At 39.9% G+C, this 27866-nt stretch overlaps 1 long non-coding RNA gene across 1 annotated transcript; it reads left to right on the top strand.

Annotated features, from left to right (window-relative positions):
• On the top strand, window positions 1-27866 carry LOC130020813 (uncharacterized). Its single transcript, XR_008792022.1, has 2 exons — window positions 1-320; window positions 27730-27866. It is a non-coding gene; the product is annotated as an uncharacterized LOC130020813 (long non-coding RNA).

Below are 27866 nucleotides of genomic sequence, written 5' to 3'. Positions count from 1 at the left end.
GTTATACAGGGAGGAGAAAAATGTAGCCATGATCTTCTAGAAACTCGGCAATTGGAATGAAAAAGGAGCATGAAGAGATACAACTTCGGAGAGAAAATGACCTGTAATGGCATAGCAACTTATTTCTCTATCTCTCCCTGCAATTGGCTGGGGAAAAAATCCGATTCCTGGAGGATATGCTATAATCTACTTTTATTTATCTGGCCATTTCCGGCAAGTTCTCATCCCCAGTGAGAATATTTCTTCAAAGGATTCTGTTCAAGGTGACTTTGCCATGGATGCACTGGGCTTGATGCTGGAATCACAATCTGGTTAACACGGTGAGGTTCAGGGGTGGGAAGGAATGACACAGCTAACAAGATAAACTGTGTGTTGCTAGGTTGTAATTTTTATTCTTAAATTTTTTTCTGCTATCACTAAAAGAAAACCATGACCCAGATTTCAAATTTAAGATGGTTCACGTATTTTATTTTTTAGTGTAACACAACCAGTGGAACAATGTCTAGCTGCAAAAATACTCAGAATCCCCACAGAGAAATGACATCAGATTCCTTTGTGTCAATGATTTCTCTAAATGACAACGGATTGAATTCCACTATCACAAAAATAGTGGCCTGATGGCTTTGAAAATAAAATAAAAACTTCTGCTGCTTACAAGCTTGAATTCCCATGACAAACACAGAATCAAAGAGAAAGGTTGGAAATCATATTTTTGTTGTTTTGGGACCACACCTGACTGAGCTTAGGGTGTACTCCTGGCTCTGTGCACAGATTCTTGGCAGGGTTCAGCATCATATGAGGTGCTGAGGATTGAACCTGGGTCAGCTACATGCCAGGCAAGAGCTATGGTATCTCTCTAAACCCCAGAAAACAATGTGGTGTGTGTGTGTGTGTGTGTGTGTGTGTGTGTGTGAGTGTGTGTGTGTGTGAAATAATTGCATTTGGGAAATTTGAGGGAGAAGAGGAGAGAGAAAGAGAGAGAGAATGGAATAGAGGATGAATCTTGCTTTTACACCGCTTTTTTTTCATATTAGTCATTATGAAAATACCTAGTTGCTGAAATGTCAAACAAATATAAGGAGACTACTTGGTTCTTAGAAAAATCAAAATAAATTGCTCAAAAAGTCAGCAACCAGCATGGTAAAGAAAAGGAATAATGGTTTTTAGAGGAATGATAAAGCATATTTGGAGAAAATTTGTGTTAATTAGATAGTTGTAGCACTGTTCTCCCATTGTTCATCGATTTGCTCAAGTGGGCACCAGTAACGTCTCCATTATGAGACTTGTTGTTACTGTTTTTGGCATATTGAATATGCCACGGGGAACTTGTGGGGCTTTGCCGTGGGGGCATGATACTCTCAGTAGTTTTCCAGGCTCTCCGAGAGAGGCAGAGGAAGAGAACCCAGGTTGGCCCAGGTTAGCCGCGTGCAAGGCAATGTGTACTTGCAAGTATCATTAGAACCATTGCCAGCGTGTTACCAGCAATGGCAGCATAATCCACTGTGATCGTAGTTTTGTGTTGTGAATTTGCTGGTGAATCATGTGGCTTAAAAAGCAACAGGTACAAAAGTAGTTAGAGATAGAAAATGTATCATTACATCAAATGTTAGTTTTTAATGATTGTTTCATTTGGTACAAATGAAAATATATCAGGCTTTGTGTAATCTCAAAATTAGCTAAATCACTGACCTATTATTTTATTTTATTTTTTTTATTAGTGAAACACCATGAGGTATAGTTTTAGATTTACAAATTTTTGTGCTTGAGTTTCAGTTATACAATGATCAAGTACCCATCCCTCCACCAGTGCCCATCCTCTACCACCACGGGTCCCAGCATCCCTCCCAACCCCCATCCCTCCCATCCCACCCTGCCTCTGTGGCAGGGCATTCCCCCTTATTCTCTCTCTCTCTTCTTTTGGGTCCTGTGTTTTGCAAGAGAGGCATTGAGTGGCAATCATGTTTGGTTTGTAGTCTAGTTTCAGCATGCTTCTCCCATCCTGGGAGGATCCTCACAACACCCTTTATTTGGTGCTCTCTTCTCTATCTGAGCTTCCTTTTCCCCTAGCACGTGTGTCTGGCCTCTAAGTCATGGAGCAAAATTCCTGGTACTAATCGCAGCCACTCCTGGGTGTTAGTCTCCCATTTTGTTGCTTTATGTTCCCCAGATAAATGCAATCTTTCTGTGTTTATCCCGCTCTTTCTGACTCATTTCGCTTAACATAATACTTTCCATGTAGTACCTCAGATCTCTGCCTAACGCCATGGACAAAAATAAGATCAAAATGGATTAAAGACCTCAACATCAGACCAGAAACCATAAGGTACATTGAAGATAAAGTTGGCAAAACCCTCCATGACATTGAAGCTAATGGTATCTTCAAAGATGTCACGCCACTGGCCAAGCAAGTGAAAACAGAGATAGACAAATGGGACTATCTTAAACTAAGAAGCTTCTGCACCTGACCTATTTTTTAATGTTAAATCACTGTGAAATATGGTTACAAAGTTTTTGTGATTGAATTTCAGTCATTCAATGATTGAACACCCATCCCTTCACCAGTGCACATTTTCCACCATCAATGTCCCCAGTATTTCTATGGCCACCCCCCATCTTATGCCTCTGTGGGAGGTACCTTCCTTCTTATTTTCTTTCTACTTTGGGACATCATTGTTTGCAATACAGATCCTGAGAGGCTATCATGTTTGGTCCTTTGTCTACTTTCATCACACATCTCCCATGCCAAGCGATCCCTCCAACCATCATTGACTTAGTGACGAACCTAATTTTTAAGTTGGAGCTACACCTGACAGACTCTGGAATTGAGAACTACTCTTAGTGATTCTCAGATTAAGGCTGATTGTCCTGGTGCTCAGGAACAGCAGACCTTGGGGAACACCAGAGTTCTATTTGGACTGTATTTGGGGAGATGTGATTCCAAGGACAGAACTAAAAGCCTTACACTAGGCATGTGCTCTACCACTAGAGCTTGTGCCCCAGCCTCAATGATACTTTGTACAAAGTTTGAGGGAGGTCTCTCATATTTAGTGGGCATTTGTTTACTCACCTATAAAATAAGGGTTAATACCCACATTACTTTGAGTGCTTGACAACATTGACTCTGAACACAGTACCTGACACAGAGTAAACAATAATTATGGTATGATGAGTATAATAATGATTCTCAAGATAACTTGAATCTTAGTTTAAAATCTTGAAAAAAATGTTTGTTGCACGATCTATTTTCAAAATTCATCTTCGCCCTTCCTCCCGCCTCCTCCACTTCTCTTCTCTACCTCTTCTTTTTTGCCTTCCTCCTCCTCCTCCCCCTCCTCCTCCCCCACTTCCTCCTCCCCCACTTCCTCCTCCTCCTCCTCCTCCTCCTCCTCCTCCTCCTCCTCTCTCTTCTTCTTCTTCTTCTTCTTCTTCTTCTTCTTCTTCTTCTTCTTCTTCTTCTTCTTCTTCTTCTTCTTCTTTTCTTCTTCTTCTCTTTCTCCTCTCCTCCTCCTCTGACTCTCCTTTTTCTTTTTCTTCTTCTTCTTCTTCATTCTTCTCTGGCTCAGGGAAGCAATTTTAAATTAGGTTTATAGTCTTGAAACATGGTTTTCTAAGTCTTACCTCCCCTGTCCTTGTCTTGTGTGCTGTGTCATGTCTGTTAGAGAAGCAGCCTTCATAGCAATTAGGAACTCAAGATCTTGGTTGAATTCCAGTTCTGCCACTTAACAGCTGTTTAACTTCAGACAAGACACCACACTTTTCTGTTTTAATTTCTTGCAAAAGGGCGTGATGATAGACACATCTTCTGGGGGATTTGTGGTGATGACTTAAGTTAGTTCATAAGAGTACTCTATCTGGCAAAGAGTAAACATTCAATAACTGTAAGATATTCTTTTTATATTTCTGAAAACCTAAGGATTTTGAAGGCTATCACATTTCAATTATTTTCATTTATACATTAATTTGCTGTGAAATTTACTAGAGAATATCTTGATTGATGGTACTTTTGTAGTTGTCATTTATGCTTTAGGTTTTGTTCTCAATTCTTCCTGGAGAAAAGCAACAAAGTGTGAGTGTGTGTGTATGTATGTGGTGTGTGTGTGAGCAACAGAGTGTGTGTGTGTGTGCGCGCATGTGTGTGCGTGTGTGTGTGTGATGTAAAGAAACTTATGCAAGTGAATACTGATGCCATCTATCTTCCCACAAGATGGCGCAGCTTGTCTAATGCTCAGCTTCCTGAGAGAGGCAGGGAATTTTGATCAGTGTCCAAAGAATCACCTTATATCTCCCTGCAGAGACCACAGAGCATAAGACTTCATGTTCTGTCAAGTACATGTCACTAGTTCCTGCTTGTGATGTCCTTGGAACTACATAAAAGCTAAAGCAAGTTTTGAATTTCTCCCAGTATCTTATTCCAGTCGGAGTTTGACCTTTCAAGGACATGTTTTGTCTGTTGCTCTTTACATCTGAAGGAGGGCATTAGAGTGAGACCTGAAGCCACCCTAGTTTGCCTCCCATTGAAAACAGAGAGAGGAACAGGAACTACAGAAAACAAGAGCCTGTTTAATGTACTGGAAGTGGAGTCTGAGTCTCTCTCTGACCCACTCACAGACGCTGATTTTTGTTCTCAGTGTCCATTGTCTCTGGCTCTTGCTCTCTCTCCATAACATTCAGGAACCAACTGGATGTGCTTCTAGGATCTCCATGCTCAGGCATCCTTTTCATCTACCTTTCTCTTCTTTCTGTTCCCTCATCAAATCTTATCTCTTTCAAGAATCATCCCCTCAGAGACCTTTCAACTTCCTGAAACTGATCTATTAAAGAAATCAACTCTCCACTTGATGTAGGCAAGCAAGCAGATAGGGAAGGCCCCCTCCCAAGGCAATGACATTAAATTTCCTGGAAAGTAATAACTCTGAACTTTCCAAGGTCAACCTTGCAGAAAACAGTTGCTAAGGCCTGATAAGACCCCACCTGGTGCCAGTCTGTTACAGACCCTGAGGAGGTTGTAGCCCCTCGGGATACAAACTCCAGCTGGAACAAAAGGCCAGGAAGGGGATTCCAAAGAAGACCTTTACCACTCCCAATCCTACCCGCCTAGGCAACCTCCTTAGCAATGGAAGCTCTAAGTGGGGGCAGATTGGAGAAACCCCTGATAAAGGCCACTTTGAACAAAGGAAGTGCTTCCCAAGCCCTTGTGCTGCTTGTGCCCTCGTTGCCGAGCACACGTGTTGCCTGAGCACATGTGTCACCCGCATCTCCCCTCTAGATGTGTTCTTTCATGCTTTCATGCCTAATGCTGGGATGTGTGTAGGGGCTCTCTCCACCCTTGGAGAAGCCCAGGTTCCCTCTTGAGCACCTTACTCTCCACTCTCTCCCACTTTCTCTTCCTCCTCCCCTTTAAAACCTCCCAATAAAATCTGTTTTACTTCACTGCTTATCTACTCCTAAAACTCTTTTCTGCAAGGCATGACAAGAACCCAGTAACCCTGGATCCTGGGTGGCAGAGGCAGATGGGGAGAAAGTGACCGTCTTTCTCCTCCAGCTTCACATAAGCCACCCATGGGGTCCATTGACATCGCACTCAGACTAAAAGTAGAAATGTTATCCTAATACAAACATCCCTTATCAATTTTATTATTTTATTAATTTTGGTGATCCACACTTGTCTGTCCTCAGGGGCTATTCTCCACTCTGTGCTTAGGAGTGACCCCACTGTGGTATTCAGGGGATCCAGTGTAGTTCTGAGGACTGAACTGGGGTCAATAACTTGCAAAGACAGTCCCTTTACCCTTGTACTATCTCTCCAGCTCCTTAGTTTTTAATAAAGATCCTGATAGTCACAAGAAATCGAGAGATGGGTCTCTTTGTGCAAGCTCTTTCATCAGTTAAATTTTCTCATTTTTAAACTTTGAATAAGCTAAATTTTGTTTTGAGTTTGGGATACATCCCGAACATTGGTGCTCAGGGTTTACTTCTGGCTCTGTGCTCAGAGATCACTCCTGGCAGTACTTGGGGGACAATCTGGAGTGCCAGAGATTGGACCTGGATCAGGCAGTCCTGTGCAAGGCAGCACCTTACCCTCTGTGATGTTTCTCCTGCCCAACTACAACTTATTTTTGCACAACATTTCTATTTTGGAAAAATCTCCTGTAGAATTCACTTATTCAATGTTCAAATGAAAGTGAATGTACCATAAGAGGTCTTATATTTAACCACATGATATTGCATAGAGAGGAACTAGATTTGCTAAAGTGATTGTAATTGTTAGAATATTAACTTCAGATGTTGTCAAGGTAGCTCATTCTATTCTCCTACAGGGTCACCAAACAGTTCTCATTAAAAAGAAACCAAAGTAACGTGGATAGGTGATAGATAATCAATAAACATACTGTGGAGATCATTTTCCACTATATGCATAGTTCTAATCTTTTTTTTAGTTCTAATCTTTATACTGTGTATCCAAAAATCATACAATATTAAATGTCAATTATACATCCATAAAGTTGGGAGGGGAAATAAAGTTAGTGAACCCCATTAATCAGTTAATCATAATTACTCACAATCAGTTAATCACAATTGTATTATACCTATACATCAAATACATGTATAAAGCATGATACATTTATGATATATTAAATTATCATATATTTCTAGGATTAAGATAGCTTTTCCTTCTACCACATCTCTGTCATAAAAGCCCAACTCTGAGAGCAAGAGTCTTTTCTTGTGTTAAATAGTCTTGATATAAAGAAACTCACAAGATGCTAATGAAAATTAAATGGCCTGACTCTGTTTTCTGGAAAGAGCTGGTCTTGGCTCCTTCCTGACAGAAAGACCTAGCTGGCATTACTTCAATCTCCTGCTCCGTGCCATCTGAAATATGTGCCCCAAGCTTGCTGGCAGCTTTCTAAATCTCTTTATTCAGGTCTGGCACAGCCTTCTTTCATCTGTGACTTTGGAGTCTTCTGTTGTATTACCCCATGATTCAGGCTAGAGTTACGCGAACTCGTCAGTGATTTGCTAGTTACAATCAAAAGGATCTTGTCTTTTCATTCCCAATTATTAGAAGTAACATTTTTATTATTTTAAAGTCATTTATTGTGTAATACTTCCTTGCAATAGAGCACAGCAACTTTTTTGGGGGGGAGGGCACTCCTGGCTCTGTACTAAATAATAACTCCTGGAGGTGCTCAGGGGATCATATGGAATGTTGGGGGTCAGATCCAGTTTGATTACATGCAAGGCAAGTGCCCATCTCGCTATACTATCACTCTGACAGAGCAGAGCAACTTTTATCTGCTCACATTCACCTTCATGTTTTCATCCGTCATATTAGAAATATTAAAAAATATCAGTTAAAAAGGATGATATCAATTATATGTGGTATTTAGAATAACTGGTTGAAGAAGTGTAATGGCTTGAAGTGGGGATGCCAAAATTCGCCATGGCCCCAGAGTATAGGGAGGAGAAGGAAAGAGAGTGAAAGGGAAGAGGGGAAGAGATAGATGAGAAGCCACGGGAGCAGGGTCAAGGGAATCCAGATACACTGGTGGTATTAAGGAATGATAGAACTAAATGTCAAAACCACAGAGTCAACAACACTGAAATTATGAGATCCAAACTTTAATAACAAAACTTTAAAGCTTGTCAAGATGGCAGGTGGGGTGTGTGTGTGTGTGTGTGGGTTGAGTGAGAGGTAGAAGAGGGAACCCGGGAACACTGGTAGAGCGAAGATGACACTGGTGGGAGGATCAGTGATAGAATATAGTATATTTATTTATTTATTCATTCATTTATTTATTTATTTTGCGTTTTGGGTCACACCCAGAAGTGCTCAGGGGTTACTCCTGGCTGTGCACTTAGAAGTTACTCCTGGTGGTGCTTGGACGACCATAAGGGATGCCGGGGATTGAACCTGGGTCGGCTGTGTGCAAGACAAACACATTACCTACAGTACTATTGCTCCAGCCCTGAATATTGCATGTCTAAAAACTAACTATGAATACATTTGTAAGTCATGGTGCTTTCATAAAATAAAAGTTAGAAGAAAAATACGTAAGTTTGATAGCTGACTCTTCTGTTTGAAACTCTTCAGATATCCCTTTCCTTCTTTCTGACATGGCTTATGCACTTAGAGTACAAATAACAAATTCAGGATGATAATACATACAATAACAATTTATCACGCTATTGTTAATGCATTTGCTTGTTAGATTTTCTTCCCACCTAGAATGGAATCTTTTTTAAATTGAGGTTTTTGAAGTTATTTTTATTTTGTTGTTGGTTTACAAGATAGTATATTTTAGGTGCATAATTTCATACTCCATCAAATGCACATTTCTATGCCATACTCACCACCAAACTACTAATTTCTCTGCACCACAGACCATTGAACCAGTCCTCCCTTACTGGCCCTAATGCCCCTTCAACTTTCTAAACTCCTTTCCCTCCCTCCCAATTTTGAAATTAGAACTCAAAATTTATTTTCGTTTGACTGTTCATTTGTTTGTCTCTTCCTTTGTTTTTATTCTTTAAATCCTCTATGTGTGAGATAATCAGTGATTACTTACCTTTAGCATAACCCTGTCTGGTTATACCCATGTTGTAGCAAATAGCAAGATTTCATTTTTTCTTACACCTGAGCAGTATTGCATGGAGCCATAGCACAGCGGGTAGGGTGCTTGCCTTGCACGCAGCCAACATGGCCAACCCGAGTTCGATTCCTCTGCCCCTCTCGGAAAGCCCGTCAAGCTACCGAGAGTATCTCACTCACATGGCAAAGCCTGGCAAGCTACCCGTGACGTATTCGATATGCCAAACACAGTAACAACAAGTCTCAAAATGGAGACATTACTGAGCCCGCTTGAGAAAAACTTTATCCACTCATTAGATCAGGAGCTTGAGTTGGTTTCAGATCAACTCAGCTGTTGATCCAGATCAATTCCAGATGAACTGATAAACAGAGCTTGTAATAAATGTGGGTGTGTATCTATTTTTAAAAATTAGTGTTCTTGTATTCTTCAGAGATCTACCTATGGATTAAATAGCAGTTATGTTTTCCATTTTGAGAAAGATCCATATTGCTATCCATAAACGGCAGCACAAATTTACAGTCTTTGAAAGTTCTTTTTTTCTCAACATCACATCAATATTTATTGTTTCTGCTCTTTTTTTTTTTTTTTTTGGTTTGGATCACACCTGGCAGTGCACAGGGCCGGCTCCTGGCTCTGTACTTAGAGATTAGTCACTCCAGGCAAGACTCTGGGAACTATATGCAATGTTTGGGGTAGAACCTGGGCTGATCTCATGCAAGGCAAACTGTGCTATTGTCCTGGCTTCCTCTGCTCTTTCTGATACAGAGTCTTTATGAACAGGGATTCTATTGATCTCATTCTCCATTGTCTTCATATGAGCAAAGACAGGGTTATATAAGAGACTCACAATAAATAGTCATGGAACAAATATGGTTCTTTAGTAGCTTATATCCAAAGAAAACCACCAGGTGATCACTATGGTGGAAAATGTAACCGTTTATTGAGTTGCTAACAGAGCAGGTATTTTATGAGTAAGTCTATTTTTTGGACTTTGCAAGGTTGGTATTAATATCTCTATTTATATGGGAGAAGGGTGAGATGGAGTGATTGACCCAAAGATGCAATGCTGAAATAAAGCCCACATCTGTCTGGCTTCAGAGTCAATACTTATTCTATTATCCCAGGCTTTGTCATTTGATCCTTTAATACGCCCTGACCCTGTTTACAACATGGGGCACAGAAACACTTAGATAAATGCAAGATAAATGTAAGATAAAAGAAGTACACCTGCGTATCTACTGACTGTAGACACACATATATTAAGGAGAACATTCTTTCTTAAAATATTAATCATGTAAAAATCCTCAAAGATTTTTCAATATATACGTTTAAGGTCATTGGATCAGCAGTAAGCCTAGGGAGCTAGAAAGAAGGCCATACCATTGTAAACTCTGTCTAACCCCTATTTATCTGGGTTCTAAAAGAAAAAAGAGAAAGCTAAATATAAAAACTAAAGAAGGTGTGATCTTAGACTATGGAAGATATCAAGGCAAAAACATGTTTTTGTTGTAATTTCCCTGAGGGAATATTTTAATGGAAGGTGTGTGTGTTTGTGTGTGTGTGTGTGTGAGAGAGAGAGAGAGAGAGAGACAGAGAGACAGAGAGACAGAGAGAGACAGAGACAGAGAGACAGAGAAACAGAGAGAGACAGAGACCTAGAAGAGTGAGAGAGAAAGGGAGGAAAGGGAGGAAAGGGAGGGAGGGGGAGTGAGAGAGAGAGATATGGGGAAGACATTCCTCCTGAATTCATTTACTAGAATATCCATATTGCAATAATGCAGGGGGAGCAGCAATGCTACTTAGTGGAAACAGATTACAACAGGGAGATGAGATGGCAAGAGCACCTGTGCCAGATGTATCTTTCTTTAGGTATCAGCAGAAAGACCAGACCAACTCCCAGCAAAGGCAGGAAAGGTTCGAGTACTGTGTAGGGGCAGAAGCAACTACCAGATCTGGGAAGTCATCCTTCAGTGATCCAGATCAGATGACAGAACAGTTATTGTTAGCTGAACCAAGAGGTAGCTGACTAGCTAGCTTTGATATGAGCCTTATGAAATACTCTTGGAGACCCAGGGAAATACCTGGTTGCAATTTGTAAGGGGCCAAGTTCAGAAGCTGGATGATTCCTGAGAAGATGGAATAATTTGCATTCAACAGGCTAGTTTTGTATTAAATTTTTTTAATGAATTACAGTGATATATCCAATTACAAAGTTGTTTATGATTTGGTTTAAGTAATACAATGTTCCAACATCTGTCCCTTCATCAGTGTATACTTACCACCACCAATGTTCCTAGTACCCGTCCCCTTCCCCACCCCACTTGCCTCTATGGCAGGCACTTGGATAGGAATTGAGTGTTAAAAGTAGGTAGAAGGATATACCTGACATACCTGATAAGCTTTCATTATCTGTATTGCAAACCATAAGACCCAAAAGGAAAGAGAGAAGAGAGTGAGTGAGAGAGAGACAGAGACAGAGAGATAGACAGAGAGAGACAGACAGAGAGAAAGAGATAAATACAGAGAGACAGAGACAGAGAGAGACAGAGACAGAGAGATAGAGAGAAGAGACAGGCAGAGAGAGACAGTGAGAGAAATGCTAGTTTAGTTTTTTCTAAGAAGCAAACTAATCTATCTATCAGGAAACTTGTAAGAACTGGATGAGACCACAGATTAGAAATATCTGTTCCATGTTTACATATGGTAGCTTATCAAAATCGTTCATCTTCCCCCCAGCCATCGTGTATTCTCTTAGAACTACAGATTATTGCTGTTTCATTGCAGCATTTCTAGGTAAAAAGTACTTTTTAAGGGAGAGTGTAACAATTTGAATATCCCATCTAGTATATTAAATTAGAAGTTTACTTGGATAATTTCTGCATTGGGATAGTTTCTCACACAGTAAAGGTTAATGTCATACAAGAGATTACTCCTAGGTCTTTGTAAGTGTATTTAATCATTGGTATATATGTTGGTTTTAACATACTTGCTTGTATTCTCTTATATACATTCTCTTTCCCTCTCAGAGAGTCCAGCAAACTACTGAGAGTATCCTGCCCGCACGGCAGAGCTTGGCAAGCTCCCCATGGTGTATTCAATATGTCAAAAACAGTAATAATAACGGGTCTCATTCCCCTGTCTCTTTTAGAGCCTCCAATATGGCACTGTTGGGAAGGATGAGTAAGGAGAGGTTGCTAAAATTTCAGGGCTGGGACAAATGGAGACATTACTGGTGCCTGCTCGAGCAAATCAATGGACAACGGGAGGACAGTGATACAGTGATGAGAAACTAAGGTGCCAAGTTATCTTTTTGTTTCAGATATTTATAACTGAATTTGGGTCCTAATTTTCATAACTGTGTGTCATTTTACCTTGCAGCATGACTCCAGGCTACTGGTCCCATCTGTTCTCACATATCTCTCTTTTTAACACTTCTGTGGTTCCTTTCAAATATTTACATTTTTATACCTTATTGACACCTTTTGACTGGTGAGTGTGGAATTTTCTCCCCCTAAGGAGGCACCATGGAGTCCCCCTTGTGCAGTCCCTGTTTCCCACCAAGTGACCAAGTACAACTTGAAGGCAGGCAGTGTTGGATGTAAATGATTTCTGTCTATTTCAGATGGAAGACTATTTTTCTTCTTCTTCTTTTTTTCTTTTTTCTTTTTCTTTTTTTTTGCTGGAGAAGTGTTGCTGTTATTGTGGCTGATTGATTGATTGTGTGATGACAGTCCAGCTGTATAGACCATCATCTTGACACATTTAATATTGCACTGGGTCCATTGAGAGCTGGCTTGATTTTGATAAACACTTAGCTGAAAGGGAAAGTCTATCTCTCCATAGGACAACCATGCAAGTTTATAGAAACTAGAAGGCAGGTGGCCATGGCGGGGGAAAGATCAAGAGTATAGTGTACAATCCCCACAGGTCCAGTCTGTTCCCTTTATGTGCCATGAGGTACCACATAGAACATCTGCCAGGTATCTATTTTCACTGGAGACAAAGAAATGGAAAAAGTGCTGCAGCAGGCTTCCATCCAGTTTATTTAGTCTTTGCAATAACTAAAAGATATTTTCCAATATATGTTTTTCTGACTTACTGAGACAACAAAGCTTCAGGCAGGTTAAATACCTTGCCCAAGGCAATGCAAGGGTTCTGAACAAAAGCTGGAATTTAGGACTCCGGTAGGTATGACGTCCATGATCACCGTTGGTGGTTGTGACCCCAAACGTGATCGACATGTTATCAACATGAGGCCTTGTGCTTGCTTCCCCTATAACAGGACAAGGTTGTTAACTGCACCATCTTAGCTTCCCCAAGCTTCTGACCAAGAGAGCAGTTCCAGAGTGCTGCCTGTGGATGTCGCTCCATTGCTGACAAACCACACCTCTCTTTGAACTCCACCTGTTTGTCAAGGTCTTTGAGATGGCTTGTTTATTGATTGTCTGAGTTTGCCTGCGTTGGGATTTGCGAATACTTTCTGCTGTATTTCTGGAAGTACTGATAATGAAGGCTGGAGTGATAGCACAGGGCATTTGCCTTGCATGCAGCTGATCTGTGTTCGATTCCTCTGTCCCTCTCGGAGAACCCTGCAAGCTACTGAGAGTATCCCGGCAGCATGGCAGAGCCTGGCAAGCTCCCCATTGTTTATTCGATATGCCAAAAACAGTAACAACAAGTCTCACAATGGAGCTGTTACTGGTGCCCACTCAAGCAAATAGTTGAACAACGGGAGGACAGTGCTACAGTGGGGTTTCATGATCAAAAGGCAAGGATCCACAGACCACAGCTCCTTCGAGTGCTCCTGAAAACAGCACATTAAAAAAAAATGATTTTGCTGGTCCTAGAGGGAGCTGCCTTTGCTCTGGGCTGCCGACTGCTGGTTGGTTGAGAGCAATTGATCGGAAGAAGATATGAGGTGTATTTTTTTTTTTTTGGTTGTTGGTTTTTATGATTTTGCATTAATAATTCAGGACGTCAGAGCACTGTATGTTGTCAAAATCCAAAGTGTACCAAAGGTATCTGGTTTTATTTTCGAAAGACGTTGTGCAGATGGTGCTGACCCTCTGAGGAAGTGGAGGGCTTAAGTGCTCTCATTAACCTTGACCTCTCAGAAGCCCCAGCTGCCACCATGGAGAAAAGAGAGCCCGTCTCATCCTTGCCGGATCAGAATGTCTCAGGGAGCATTAGAGGGCACTTTAGTGCGTCAGTGGTGGTCCCGATTCACCACATGGGGTGAGAAAAAAACTCAGTATGTCATGGGGAAAGGGACTAGATAAACAATGCAAGCAGTATGTTTACAGATATGCAAATAAGCATGCAAATTAGACTCCTGTCGGCTTCATTTAGAATGTAATTTAAAATTAATTAAAAATTAAGAGGTAAATTAGGAACTAGCATTCAACACCATACGGGGAAATATACATATTTATCAGAGAGGCATATATGTATACCGCATGGATGGCAGCTAATTGTGATGGGTGCTATGTCCTCCATTTTGATATTGCCTCCAATCAACGTAGGGAAACCCAGAGATGTTGCATGTTGTTTTAGGATTCTATGAACTAAATTTTACTTTACCTAAGGACTAAAGAATACATTTCAAATGCATCCAATCCTCTGCAAACTAATGCTAAAGGACACAGAGTTTTACAACTGGAAAGTGAAATGATAAATCAGGTACAGTTTACCTCCATATGCCATAAAATATTCCTGAAACTCATTTTTCTCAAATGGGGTCATTGAGCACATTCACCCTGGCAGGCCTTTTGCATATTGTTAATATGCGATCTATACTTGGAAAGTAATGATTTCCCTCTCTCAGCCACTCAGGAGTTCTGGGTGATTAATGAGTTAATGGCTGCATCCACACAAGGCCACAACAACTCATTGAAAAGTGAAAAATTCAATCACTCCACTGACTGTTTTGTCTACAAACAACCAAACAACTTCTGTGATTGATTTTCTTTTCACAGAATTGATTGCTATTTTTTGGCAACTTCATTGAATTAACTGATTGTTTGATACAGCCAGAGTGAAGAGTCTTCTTTGTGTGAATGTTGCAAAACATTTTGATACCTGCCTTTATAACCATTTGTAAAATATATATAAGCTAGAAATGCACTTACAGGACCTGTACAAGAATATTTTAATTATTCTCAGAGTTCCTTTGACTGTCTCAGATGAAATTTAATTGTATTGAAATACTGCTAGTTCTTTTTAAGTAAGTAAAATAAAGGGTCTCTTACTTTTTTAAATATTCAGAGACGAAGGTGTCTGAATTCAACCAAAATAAAATGACCACAGATCTTACCTGTTATATGTGATGGAAAAAAGAGAAAATTTGATGGTGGTGATAATGATACCAATAACAAAACTCTCACAAAGACTGATACATGTTTCAGAAGATGGTTTCAAAGACTGATACATGTTTCAGAATTAGCGGGCATGTTAGTAATTTTGACGCATTCCCAAGAACTAGAATGGTCAGTGCTAAATTAGGTAATTGGTTATGGGAATTAAATAAAAGGAGATTTCAGTAAAAGAAAGAAAAAACCCTGAGAATTCTTGAATAATATGCAGATGCACATACTGTCATACAATAATTGGACACCGAATAAAAATAGTTTCTTACATTCATTTATCTGTTAACTTTGACTGCTTTATTTCTAATAATGCTGGCAGGCTTTAGTTAATGTGATGAAAAATATTATTCTTTAGATCTTTAAAATGTTGAAGTGGAAGGCAGATTAAAATATACCTGCTAAAACATCAATTAATATCTGGAAATGAAATAAAATGAAGAAGATTTGCTTTGTATTTGTCTTAATTTGAAATTGTAGTGGATGTGTAAGGAGGAAAGGAAATCTCTCACTTTTATTTGACTCAACTGAGTGAAAAATATCATCTTTAAAAACCATAGAAATTTACTGGAACTAGTGACTCCACATTGCAGAAAGGAGACTTCGTGATTGCTCATTCCAACCCCTCACATTTACAAATAAATCTACTGAGGCCTCAGTTTATTCAAGGTCATAAGACCCATTCAAGGTGATGTGATAAGTTTGTGCTGGAGGAAGAAGTTTCCAGATTTTTCTCACTCTTGGGCTAGAGAACCATCCCTGTGATTGTGTCAGAGATACATTAGCTAGATAAACAATTTAAAAGTTGAGAGAAGATGTCTAAACACATATTAAGGATCATATTTGAAGAGAGGGTGGGCCATAGAGAGAGCTAAGAACATGAACACAATTCAGAGTGCGCCCTGCCCCTTTTTCTTCTGGTTGCAGAAGTTAATGTCATCATCAACACTGTATGTAATAGGAGTTCCATGTTCCAGGAGAAGTTGAAAAGAGAAACTGAGGGAGAGAGCAAGGGAGGTAAGAGATGAATTTTTGAGTTTTAAATTTACATTAACGTTGGGAGCCAGTCTCAGAATAGTGTAAACAATATTGTTTTTTGATAAAACATAATTGCAGAGAGGAAGTTTTATATACTCTTGCTCTGTGCGCTATAGACTGAAAGATAAAAGTGAAGACCTAGAAAGATCATGCTCTGATGAAGCCAGGTGGTGATGGGAAAAACCAGGCTGGGTGAGTTCTGCTAGAGCTGTGACAGGCAGGAGAGGAAAGGTCAGATGTGCACTTGATTCAAATGCATTTTCACACAATGTCTATAGAACTCTGATGCTTCTCTTAAGAAATTGACAGCTTGTCACCAGGCATTACAATTCGGTTCCAGTGTGATTCATTCTTATTCAGTAGGCACGTCGGAGGGTGTTTGCTCACCATCAGCCAGCACCAACAGCAAACTAGAACTAGACTGGCATAATTTTTCGAAGAATAGCCACTTCTATTCCTACACCTGAATTGTGGGTCACCGGCTTCCAGAAGTCATGAAATTCTAAATGTTCATAGAATCTCAACATGTATGGGAGGACGGATCTAAGTTTCTAGAGATTTGGTTGGTGAGTTTAGAGAAGGTTAAAGATGAAGATTGGTTTGGCCATTCACTCAGAATTTCCATCCAAGAGAGAGGAAAGAGGTAGGACAGGAGAAAGAAGTAAAGCGTCAGTAGAGAACTTCCTGGTATATATCTCACTATCACTAAGGATGAATGGTTTGGATTGAGATCTGAGTGGGGACCCGCACCAGCATAGGATAACCCAGAGCTGAGAGGGAGGAAATCCAGCTGGCATTTTCAGAGCATCTATTAGTTTCTATTAATGAAGATGCTGAGTTGATAGCTAACAGGGCTGCTGTGGAAGGTGCTGCACACATCAGCCACCCATTCCTGTATCTCACTACCACTGGGAGAAAACGGGTGGGAGGGAAAGCTGTTTGAAAGATGAAGCAACTTATTCAGGAAAGACTGAGTATTCCCTAAAGCGGCTGTTTGAATTATTGGATCAAATGAAACTTAAACCGGGTTAGACATTTAGTTAATTTATTTCTTTTCTAACCAGCAGGTGGAAGTTAGGAAGAGGGACAAGATTATAGATAAAATCGAGGCATTACATTTTCTCTAATAGAAAAGTCTCTTGGCATTTCACATCCTGTTGGTTGGTGTTCCAGGAAATCTACAAATGCTCTGTAAGAAATTATGGCAAAAATAATGTGATGAATTGACAGTGGGAGAACAGATTTTGGAATGCCTAATGGGAGTATTCGTCTATGTCCTCAGACGTATCAATGGTGCTGTATATAGTTATCTTAAAAATACTATTGAAATCAGCAAGGCACTAGTTTCAATGCCTAAGAAAATGATACTTGTATCAAGTGAACTTTTTTATCTCCCACTTTCTTGGGGCTGGAGTCCATGCTTGCAGAATCATCACGAAAGTGATCAGTTTTGCATCAAAATTTTCCAGAAATTTTCAACAAGTCATATTAAGAATGATTTTATCAGGAAATAATTGAGAGAACGTTTAAACAAGGAATACTAGGTGATAGGGGAGAAATCCAGCAGAATTCAACAAAAATGAACTGTGCCTCAATTCTGTGTAGGGTACTTGACAAATATTGAGGGTGAGTAGGGCACCTGTGGAAGGGCAATGCCAGGTGAGAACAGATGACAAAGAGAAAAGTTACACTGGGTTGTATGAGAAGGGTTTTATAATGGTGGTGAGTCTGTGTGCTGGACCATGAAATAAGAAGGTGATTTTCATAGGCGAAGGAGATTTTTCTTTGGCAAGGGCATTAAAGATGAACAAACATACTTAAAGGGAAAAAAACGAGAAACTATTCAGTGGGTTTATGTCAATCCATCTGTTCAAGTGCTTGGAGTGTTGTGCTCGGATATAGTGTGGGGTGAGAGTGAGAGCGAACCAGTAGGAATAGTCAGGAATGGTGCTAGGAAGGAATGGGAATACTATGGGAAGGGAGCAAACTACTAAACTATTATGTGGCTTAATATGATTCTATCTGGAGATATTGAAAAACAAGACCAGCTTCCCTGCTCTGATGTTGTTGAGACTTCAGAGATGGTGGAATCTCTGACAGGATTTAGGGGAACTTGCTGTTGTAGACTGGGAGCTTTAGGTCTGTGCTGGCAGTGTTGTGGTTCCTGAACTTTTGGATTAGAGATTAGGTCTCTTGGATGTTATCTGACATTCTCCCAGGAGTCACTGTGAAGCACATGTAAGAATTATGAACAGCAACCCTGGACCAGAGGATCAAAGATGATGCAGATGATGAAATAAAAGGACAATAAGACTGATGACACAGCTTTCCAATCCCCACATTGGAGAGTGACTAGCAGTGTCAAAGAGCTCCTTTGACCTTTATCTATAAAGCTTAAGCAAAGTAAAAAACTCTTATTTGTATGTGCAGAATGTTTCAATAGACTGATATTTTTAATTTATTATTTGAGTGCAACACCTGTGTTAGTTCATTCTTACACAAATTCCTAAGGTAATTAGTTTCTTAGAATATTGCTAGGTTGGCATATTTCCCCCACTCCCATCACTCCTGGGAATATTTCAACAAGAAGGCAGGTACTGTTATCATAGAGTTATATTAATACATTTAATTAGCACAAACCAACATTAATCCAATGGCTGGCACCTGAGACTGGAGAGCTTCCCCTTTTCTCATACTCCAAAGTTGCCAATCTTGTTTCTGCCAGTGAAGCTTTTTTAAATTGTATTTGAAAGTCAGGGGTATTAAGTTAATTTGCATATGGCAAAAATTCCACTTTTTTTTCTTTTTTTAAATTTTTATTAGTGAAACACCATGAGGTACAGTTGTGGACTTACAAGTTTTTGTGCTTGAGTACAATGATTGAGTACCCATCCCTTCACCAGTGCCCATTCTCCACCACCAATGGTTCCAGTATCCCTCCCAACCCCACATCCCCGCATCCCATCCCACCTCTGTGGCAGGGCATTCCCTTTTGTTCTCTCTCTCTTTTTTGGGTGCTGTGGTTTGCAAAAGAGGAATTGAGTGGCAACCATGTTCAGTCTATAGTCTACTTTCAGCATGCATCTCCCATCCTGGGAGGATCCTCCCAACACCCTTTACTTGGTGTTTCCTTCTCTTTCAGAGCTGCCTTTTCCCATAGCATGTGCAGCTGGCCTTCAAGCTATGGAGTGAACCTCCTGGTACTTATCTCGACTATTCTTGGGTGTTAGTCTCCTATTTTGTTATTTTATATTCCCCAGATGAATGCAATATTTCTGTCTGTCCCTCTCTTTCTGACTCATTTCGCTTAACATGATACTTTCCATGTAGTACCACCTGTATGCAAATTTCATGACTTCATCTTTTCTAACAGCTGCATAGTATTCCATTGTGTAGATGTACCAGAGTTTCTTTAACCAGTCATCTGTTCTCGGACACTTGGGTTTTTTCCAGATTTTGGCTATTGTGAACAGTGCAGCAATGAACATAGAAGGGCAGATGTCATTTCGACTGTACTTTTTTTTCCTCTCTGGGGTATGTTCCCAGGAGTGGTATTGATGGGTCAAATGGGAACTCAATTTCTAATTTTTTAAGAATCGTCCATATTGTTTTCCAAAAGGGCTGAACCAGTCGGCATTCCCACCAGCAGTGAAGGAGGGTCCCTTTCTCGCCACATCTGTGCCAGCACCGGTTGCTTTTGTTCTTTTGGATGTGGGCCAGTCTCTGTGGTGTGAGATGATATCTCGTTGCTTTGATCTGCATCTCCCTGATGATTAGTGATGTAGAGCATTTTCTCATGTACCTTTTTGCCATTCAGATTTATTTCTTGGGAAAGTTTCTGTTCATTTCATCGCCCCATTTTTTTTCCTTTTTGGGTCACACCCGGCGATGCTCAGGGGTTACTCCCAGCTTTGCACTCAGGAATCACTCTGGGCGGTGCTTGAGGGACCATATGCGATGTTGGGAATCGAACCCACTTTTAGAAGTAGCACTGCACTGTAGCACTGTCCTCCTGGTGTTCATCGATTTGCTCGAGCAGGCACCAGTAATGACTCACAACAAATTGTGAGAACTTGTTGTTACAGTTTTTGGAATATCAAATATGTCACGGGTAGCTTGCCAGGTTTTGCCGTGCAGGCAAGATACTCTGCAAGGCAAACACCCTACCTGCTGTGCTATTCCCCCACCTCACTTTTAGAAGTATAATGCTAAAATTATTTTAGGGGTAGGAGCCACATCTCAGATGATTGGGGACTTTTGGGAAACCACCAGGTACTGGAGATTGAACCAAACCTGGGGTCTCCACCTTCCTGGTCATATTTGAGAGTTTCTGCAAATGTTTGCAATTGTATCATTGTCTCAGTCAAAAGTGCATTTTCATTACCCAAAACAATCCTTATTTTATTGTGAGTCCCTTTTCCTTCACTCCTTGGAACCATATGCATTTCCTATAATCCATTTTGAGTGGCTCTTTCCACTTCACATAATCTGCTTTCCAGTTTATCCACCTTGTTCAGTGTGTTATTTTGTTCTTCTATAGTGCTGAGTAGATTACATCCATCAGATGGCTATGTTTGAATTCTGTTTCTTCATTCATCATTTAGATAACCTAGAATTATTTCTATTATCTTGTAGTTAGGATGAAAGCTATCATGAAAGTTCACCTACAAGTTATTGTGTGGACATTTGAGTCCATTTCTCCTAACTTTTAAGTGGGATTGTTGCATTCCATATTTAGTATTTGTTTGACTTTATAAGGAACATACAAAGTCTTTGAAAATGGTGGTCCTATCATGAACTCTGATCAGCAATATAACCAGCTTCATGATCTTCTCACCAGCACTCTGTATTTATAATTTTTAAGATTTCAGTTATTGTAATAAGTTTTCATGTATCACGTTATAGGTTTAATTTACATTTTACTAATGAGTAATGATGTTGAACCCATTTTTATGTGCTCTTTTTCAACCCTGCTTTTTCTTTGCAGAAGTGACTAGCACTGGGGAAAAAATAGGCATATAGAGCAATGAAATAGGAGAGGGCCAAGATATATCCCAGATTTATATGAGCAATTGATTTGCTACAAAGAAGCCAAAGTAATTCAAAGGAGAAGGAAATAATCTTTTTCCCTGGAAGTGGTTCTGAGACAGTTGTATGTTGAAATATAAAACAATGAAGGTAGATCCAGGCCTACCACCACATACAAAAATTAGTGTATAATTTTTTGGGGGATCTATGCATAAAAGTGCATAAACAAAGAAGAAAAGATAGAAAAACATGTTTGTGATTTGGGAATAACAATATTTTTAGTAAGCAAAAAAAGTGAGTCACAAAAGATAAAAATACTAAGTTAGACTCAACACACTTGAGTATGTCTGCACTTCAAAAGGAACCATTAAGAAAACAACCAGACAAAACACTGACTGGAGGAATCATTTACAAAGTTAGTATCTACACAGAGTGCAAGTCTGATAAGTACTTCTGTCCAGAATATATAATGAACTGTCACAACACAATAAGAGAGGAGCAACCCAATGGAAAATGGGCAAAAGCACTGAACAGTCTTGAATAACATTCGGAGGAATTTAGGTTTCTTCAGAGCTCTTGAACTGAATTCACCCATTCTGATTTGCTCTCTTCTCTGGGATTTGGAAAACACATATGAACACTGGCCTCTCTGTTGTGTTTTGACAAGCTCTCAGTCTGAAATGTTTTGTGCCTTCCAAAACACAACTTTCTAGAACTATATAATGTCATTTTCTTATACTCAGTAACTTCTATATCTCTTTTTCTTACTCTCTTTTTTCCTATAGTGTTTTGTTTTATTTTATTTTACTTTTCAGACACAGAAAATTTGGTTGTGGCTCTAAGAGTTTTCTGTCAAATTGTATAAAAACCCTTTCTGTATTGTAGAAACTTCAGTAATCTCAGCTATTGGGTTGCTCTTCAGTTTAGGAGATGGGTGTGCGATACTCAGTGAAAAGAACTCTTATCTGAAGCACCGGTTCTCTCTAGACTGATGCAGCTAGAACAAGGAATACAACACAACCAATGCTTCACATCTGAACACTGTAAGGTTTTGTTCTTCTCTCACGGAGAAAATGGTTTCACATTTATATGAGAAGTTTTCAGGGAAAACTGACAAAGAACGAACCAATGGCTGTAAGGGTTTGCACCCTGGATGCTGAGTTCCCAGGGAGGGTTTAACTTCCTGGGGCACACCGTTCACGTCATATTCATTTGATGTATCTGGGAGTTGGGATATTGGAGAGTTGTGGGGGCCCTTTTGCTGTCATTCCTGCCAAGCTGTTGTCAAGAACATGGTCCTGAGAGTATCTCTCCTGTATGCAGGAGTCTGGTGATTTTATTCAAACCAGCAGACCCAAGTCTTGAGAGGCTTTTGACTTTTTGGGTGTAGTTACTAGAATGCAGGATCCTGCACCCATCTTTCCATCAAGCAGGAGCTAATATGAAGAAACTATAATCCATCACCTTAACTAAGCTCACAGTAAGAGTCAAGAGCTCTGGAGCTGACAGACTCATAGGATAGGCTTGAAAAATAAGAGAAATTTGATATGTAAATATATATGTATGTATGCGTGTGTATATATAAACACACATACATATATACATACAAATACACACATTATAAAGTATGTAATAGGGAGAAGGGCATCCTGTGGTGTTCAGGTTAGGAAACAGACTACAATGACAGCTTCTGAATCACACTTGAGCATCTCAGGAGCTTAGCCACTGAGATTACCTTATCATAGTTATGAATTTCCTTCCTGAGCAATTAGAAATGTCCTAAAGATACAGCTGGCCTGTCACTGCAGCCTGTAACACATGGCAGAGGTTCATTCCTCTCTGCTTAATCATTGACGACTATGTATACTGAATTCCATAAAACTGGTGTGTTTGTATGCATGTGTGTGTGTGTGTGTGTGTGCATGTGTATGTGTGTGTGTGAGAGAAAGAGAGAGGGAGAGAGAGAGATAGAGAGAGACATATGCTCATACACATATATAAATAGCAACAAAGAAGACCGAGAGTTCTTGCTTTCATCCATTAACTTTATTATAAAGTAATTTGGGGATTAATCCTTAAACTATCACTGTCACTGTCACTGTCTTCCCATTGTTCATTGATTTTCTGGAGCAGGCATCAGTAAGGTCTCACAACAAATTGTGAGACTTGTTGTTACTGTTTTTGGCATATTGAATACATCACGGGTAGCTTGCCAGGCTTTGCCGTGCGGGTGAGATACTCTGGGTAGCTTGCTGGACTCTCCAAGAGGGGCAGAGGAATTGAACCCGGGTTGACCACATGCAAGGCAGATGTCCTACCTGCTGTGCTATCGCTCCAGCCCTCCTTGAACTATAGACAAAATATTCAAATAACTTTAGTTGGGGTTTCTTAATTAAAACTTTGATTCCAACCTTTTAACAATAGCATCTGATATTTCTTAAGTAAGAAAATTAAGGTAAGGTAAGGTAAAGGCCCTCCCGTTGATCGTCGATTTGCTCGAGCGGGCCCAGTAACGTCTCCATTGGAGACTTTGTTGTTACTGTGTCTGGCATATCAAATACTCTCGGTAGCTTGCCAGGCTCTCCAAGAGGGGCGGAGGAATCGAACTCGGGTTGGCCATGTTGGCCACGTGTAAGGCGAATGCCCTACCCGCTGTGCTATCAAAAAAGGTACATTAGCAAAGCTAAAGGGCTGGAGCGATAGCACAACAGGTAGGGCTTTAGCCTTGCATGTGGCCAACCGGGCTAACCCAAGTTCGATGCCTCTGCCCCGCTCGGAGAGCCCGACAAGCTACCGAGAGTTTCTCACCCGCAAGGCAAAGCCTGGCAAGCTACCCGTGACATATTTGATATGCCACACACAGTAACAACAAGTCTCATAATGTTACTGGGCCCGCTCGAGCAAATTGATGAACAATGGGAGGACAGTGACAGTGACAGTGACATTAGCAGAGGATTTATAAACCATAGCAGCAGTTAAAAGACAAGGAAAAATTTACAGCAGTTTGCCACTGAATATTACATACACTCATGGAGTTTAATCTCTACTTGATCACTTGATCACTTGACTTCCCGTTAATCGTCGATTTGCTCGAGCGGGCACCAGTAACGTCTCCATTTGTCCCTGTCGCATGCTAGTGTAGCCCAGTGGCATCTGTTCATTCTAGGAACATGAAGAGCCTAAAACCAATCATTCATGGTCTTGATGAAGAAGTAATGAACGTTAGACAGAGTGGCATCTTGAACTCCCGAGAAACCTCAATGAGCTTGGTTATCATGTGGATATGGTTGATGGTGCTGAATCCTTTGCGGAACCCAGCTTGCTCACATGGTTGTCCTTCATCCTTAATCTCCACAATATTAAAAGAAAAGTCTTTTTGTTCCTAGCTTGCTAAGGGATTTTGTACTTTTTCAATAAGAAATTTATTTATTTATTTAATTATTTTTTAATTCGTTAAACACCATGAGGTGTGGTTGTAGACATAAACTTTCGTGCTTGGGTTTCAGTTATACAGTGATCGCATACGCATCCCTCCACCAGTGCCTATTCTCCACCACCAATGAACCTAGTAGTCCTCCCACTCCCTCACCCCACCTCATCCCACCTCTGTGCCAGGGAATTCCCCTTTGCTCTCTTTTTCCTTTAGCGTGTTGTGGTTTGCAATAGAGGCATTGAGTGGCCATTGTGTTTAGTTTATAGTCTACTTTCAGCATGCATCTCACATCCCTAGCAAATCCTCCAAACACCCTCTACTTGGTGTTCCTTTCTCTATCTGAGCTGCTTTTTCCCCCAGCATGTGCTGTCAACTTCCAAGCCATGGAGCAGAGCTCCTGTTACTTATCTCAACTATTCTTGGGTATTCGACTTCCATTCTGTTACTTTATATTCCTCAGATGAGTGCAGTCTTTCTATGTCGGTCCCTCTCTTTCTAACTCATTTCACCTAGCATGATACTTTCCATGTAGAACCACTTGTATGCAAATTTTATGACTTCATCCTTTCTAACTGCTGCATAGTATTCCATTTTGTAGATGTACCAAAGTTCTTTAACCAATCATCTGTTCTCAGGCACTTGAGGTTTTTCCAGATTTTGGCTATTGTGAACAGTGCTTCAATGAACATAGAAGTGCAGATGTCATTTCGACTATACTTTTTTGCCTCTCTGGGGTATATTCCCAGGAGTAGTGTTGCTAAGTCAAATGGGAGCTCAATTTCTAATTTTTTGAGAATTGTCCATACTGTTTTCTGAAAGGGCTGAACCAGTCGGCATTCCCACCAGCAGTGAAGGAGGGTCCCTTTCTTGCCACATCCATGTCAACACCAATTGCTTTTGTTCTTTTGGATGTGGGCCAGTCTCTGTGGTATGAGATGATATATCATTGTTGTTTTAATCTGCATTTCCCTGATGATTAGTGATGTAGAGCATTTTCTCATGTACCTTTTAGCCATTTGGATTTCTTCTTTGACAAAGTTTCTGTTCATTTCATCACCCCATTTTTTGATGGGGTTGGATGTTTTCTTCTTGTGGAGTTCAACCAGTGCTTTGTATATCCTTAATATCAACCCCTCATTGATGGGTATTGGGTGAATATCCTTTCCTTTTCCATAGATTATCTTTGTATTTTGGCCATTATATCTTTTGAAGTGCAGAAGCTTCTTAGTTTAATATAGTCCAATTTCTTTATCTCTATTTCCACTTGGTTAGTCAGTGGCATGTCATCTTTGAAGATACCTTTAGCCTCAATATAGTGGAGGGTTTTGCCAACCTTGTCTTCAATATACTTTATGGATTCTGCTCTGATGTTGAGGTCTTTAATCCATTTTGATCTGACTTTTGTGCATGGTGTTTAGTTGAGGTCTAAGTCCATTTGTTTTGCATGTGGTTGTTCAGTTATGCCAGCAACATTTATTAAAGAGGCTTTCCTTGTTCCACTTCACATTTCTTGATCCCTTATCAAAGATTAGATGTTCATACATTTGGGGTTGTGTGTAGGGATATTCCACCCTTTTCTATTGGTCTGCTGCTCTGCCTTTGTTCCAGTACCATGCTGTTTTAATTGTTACCGCTTTGTAGTAGAGTTAGAGGTTGGGGAGGGTGATTCCTCCCATAGTCTATTTCCCAAGAATTTCTTTAGTTATTCTTGGTCATTTGTTGTTTCAAATGAATTTTAGGAGTTCTTCATCCATTTCTTCAAAAAATTTCATGGGTATCCTTACAGGTATCGCACTGCATCTGTATAGTGCCTTAGGGAGTATTGCCATTTTGACAATGTTAATTCTTCCTATCCATGAGCAGGGGATATTGTTCCCTTTCCTCATGTCCTCTTTTGTTTAGTGGAGTAGCATTTTGTAGTTTTCTTTGTAGATGTCCTTTACCTCCTTAGTTAGGCTGATTCCAAGGTACTAGATTTTCTGGGGCACGATTGTGAACGGGATTGCTTTTTTCATGTCTTTTTCCTTTGTCTCATTATTTGTGTATAGGAAAGCCATGGATTTTTGGGTATTGATTTTATAGCCTGCAACTTTACTGTACAAGTGAATTGTTTCTAGCAGTTTCTTGGTAGAGGCTTTAGGATTCTCTAGATATAGTATCAAATCTGCGAGCTTGATTTCTTCCTTTCCTGGAATTAATGTTTAATTTATATTGAATGTTCTATGACTATTCAGGTATTTTTTTGTATCTAAAAATATTTTTTGTTAATCTTTTACTTATAAATACAAATAAATAAAATACAATCTTTTACTTATTCATACAAATACTTGGGCTTTATAAGTAATATATTACTAACACAAAACCTCTATTCCCTTTAAAATATGAAGCATACTTTTTATTTTCATAGGGCTATTTAGATTTTTTACCCCAAAATTTTCTAAATGCTTTTCTCCTCTCTCTTACTAAATTGTTCTTGAAGGATTCATATATTTAATGTTATTTTTTTTGTGTGGGCACACCCAGTTAGAGTGTATTGAAATAGAATTATTCACACTGTTATTATTTTTAATAAAAATATGGACCTATAAGAAAAGAAAGACAGTTGCAATTTTTTTCAACTTATCATTGATTTACTATTTTGTGGAATTTCAGGAGCTTAGCTGTAATAATCTATATGTGTGTAGGTGTCACCTCCTACAATAAATAAAAACGAAGAAAGTTCCATGTCCTGTGTGATGTGTAAAGGAACATAGTAAGGCCAAAGTCATTGGAACTGGATGTTTTATCTTTAGAACTGTTCTTAATTGGGAGTTGGGGGTGGTGGGATAGGGGCTTGGGATACTGGTGAGGGAAGCAGCTCTCTGGGTGTGATGTTTAGTTAAAAATGTGAACATTAAAAAACCTCAGCAGCCAGATATATGTGAGGCCCGACCGCAGACCTTATATCCCATCTCAAGGATTGTCCAGTGGATTGATACAGGGCTGCAGAGAATGGATGAGCTGCAGTGACATTCTTGTTTTATTCTTTCCTTTGCACCATTTACTCCTTTTGGAGCATTTACGCTGCTGACTGAGAGTGAGAAGTAAAGGTCACAGATCATAACATGTCTCAGCTGGAAGATTCTCAGGCAACCTTTAGCCCAGGCACCTCATTATATGGATGAAGAAACTGAGTCTGCGAAGGGGAAGTGTCCCGTTCACTCTGGGGCGGCTAAACTGGTGTTGGAAGCTGGAGCATTTACAAGACTGTCTCTATTTTTTTCTTCCCAAACAGTTCCACAGCAGCTGCTTGTCTCTTCCCTCTTGAAGCCTGAAATGCTTTGGAAACGGCCAAGGATGAAGTATCAGTCTAAAGCATCTTTTTTTTAAAAAAAAATTTTTTTGGTTAAAACACTTGACCTTCAAATTCAA

Source organism: Sorex fumeus, unplaced genomic scaffold, assembly GCF_029834395.1.
Source record: "Sorex fumeus unplaced genomic scaffold, SorFum_2.1 ptg000013l, whole genome shotgun sequence".
NCBI lineage: Eukaryota > Metazoa > Chordata > Mammalia > Eulipotyphla > Soricidae > Sorex > Sorex fumeus.
This window is presented reverse-complemented; position numbering and strand designations above follow the sequence as displayed.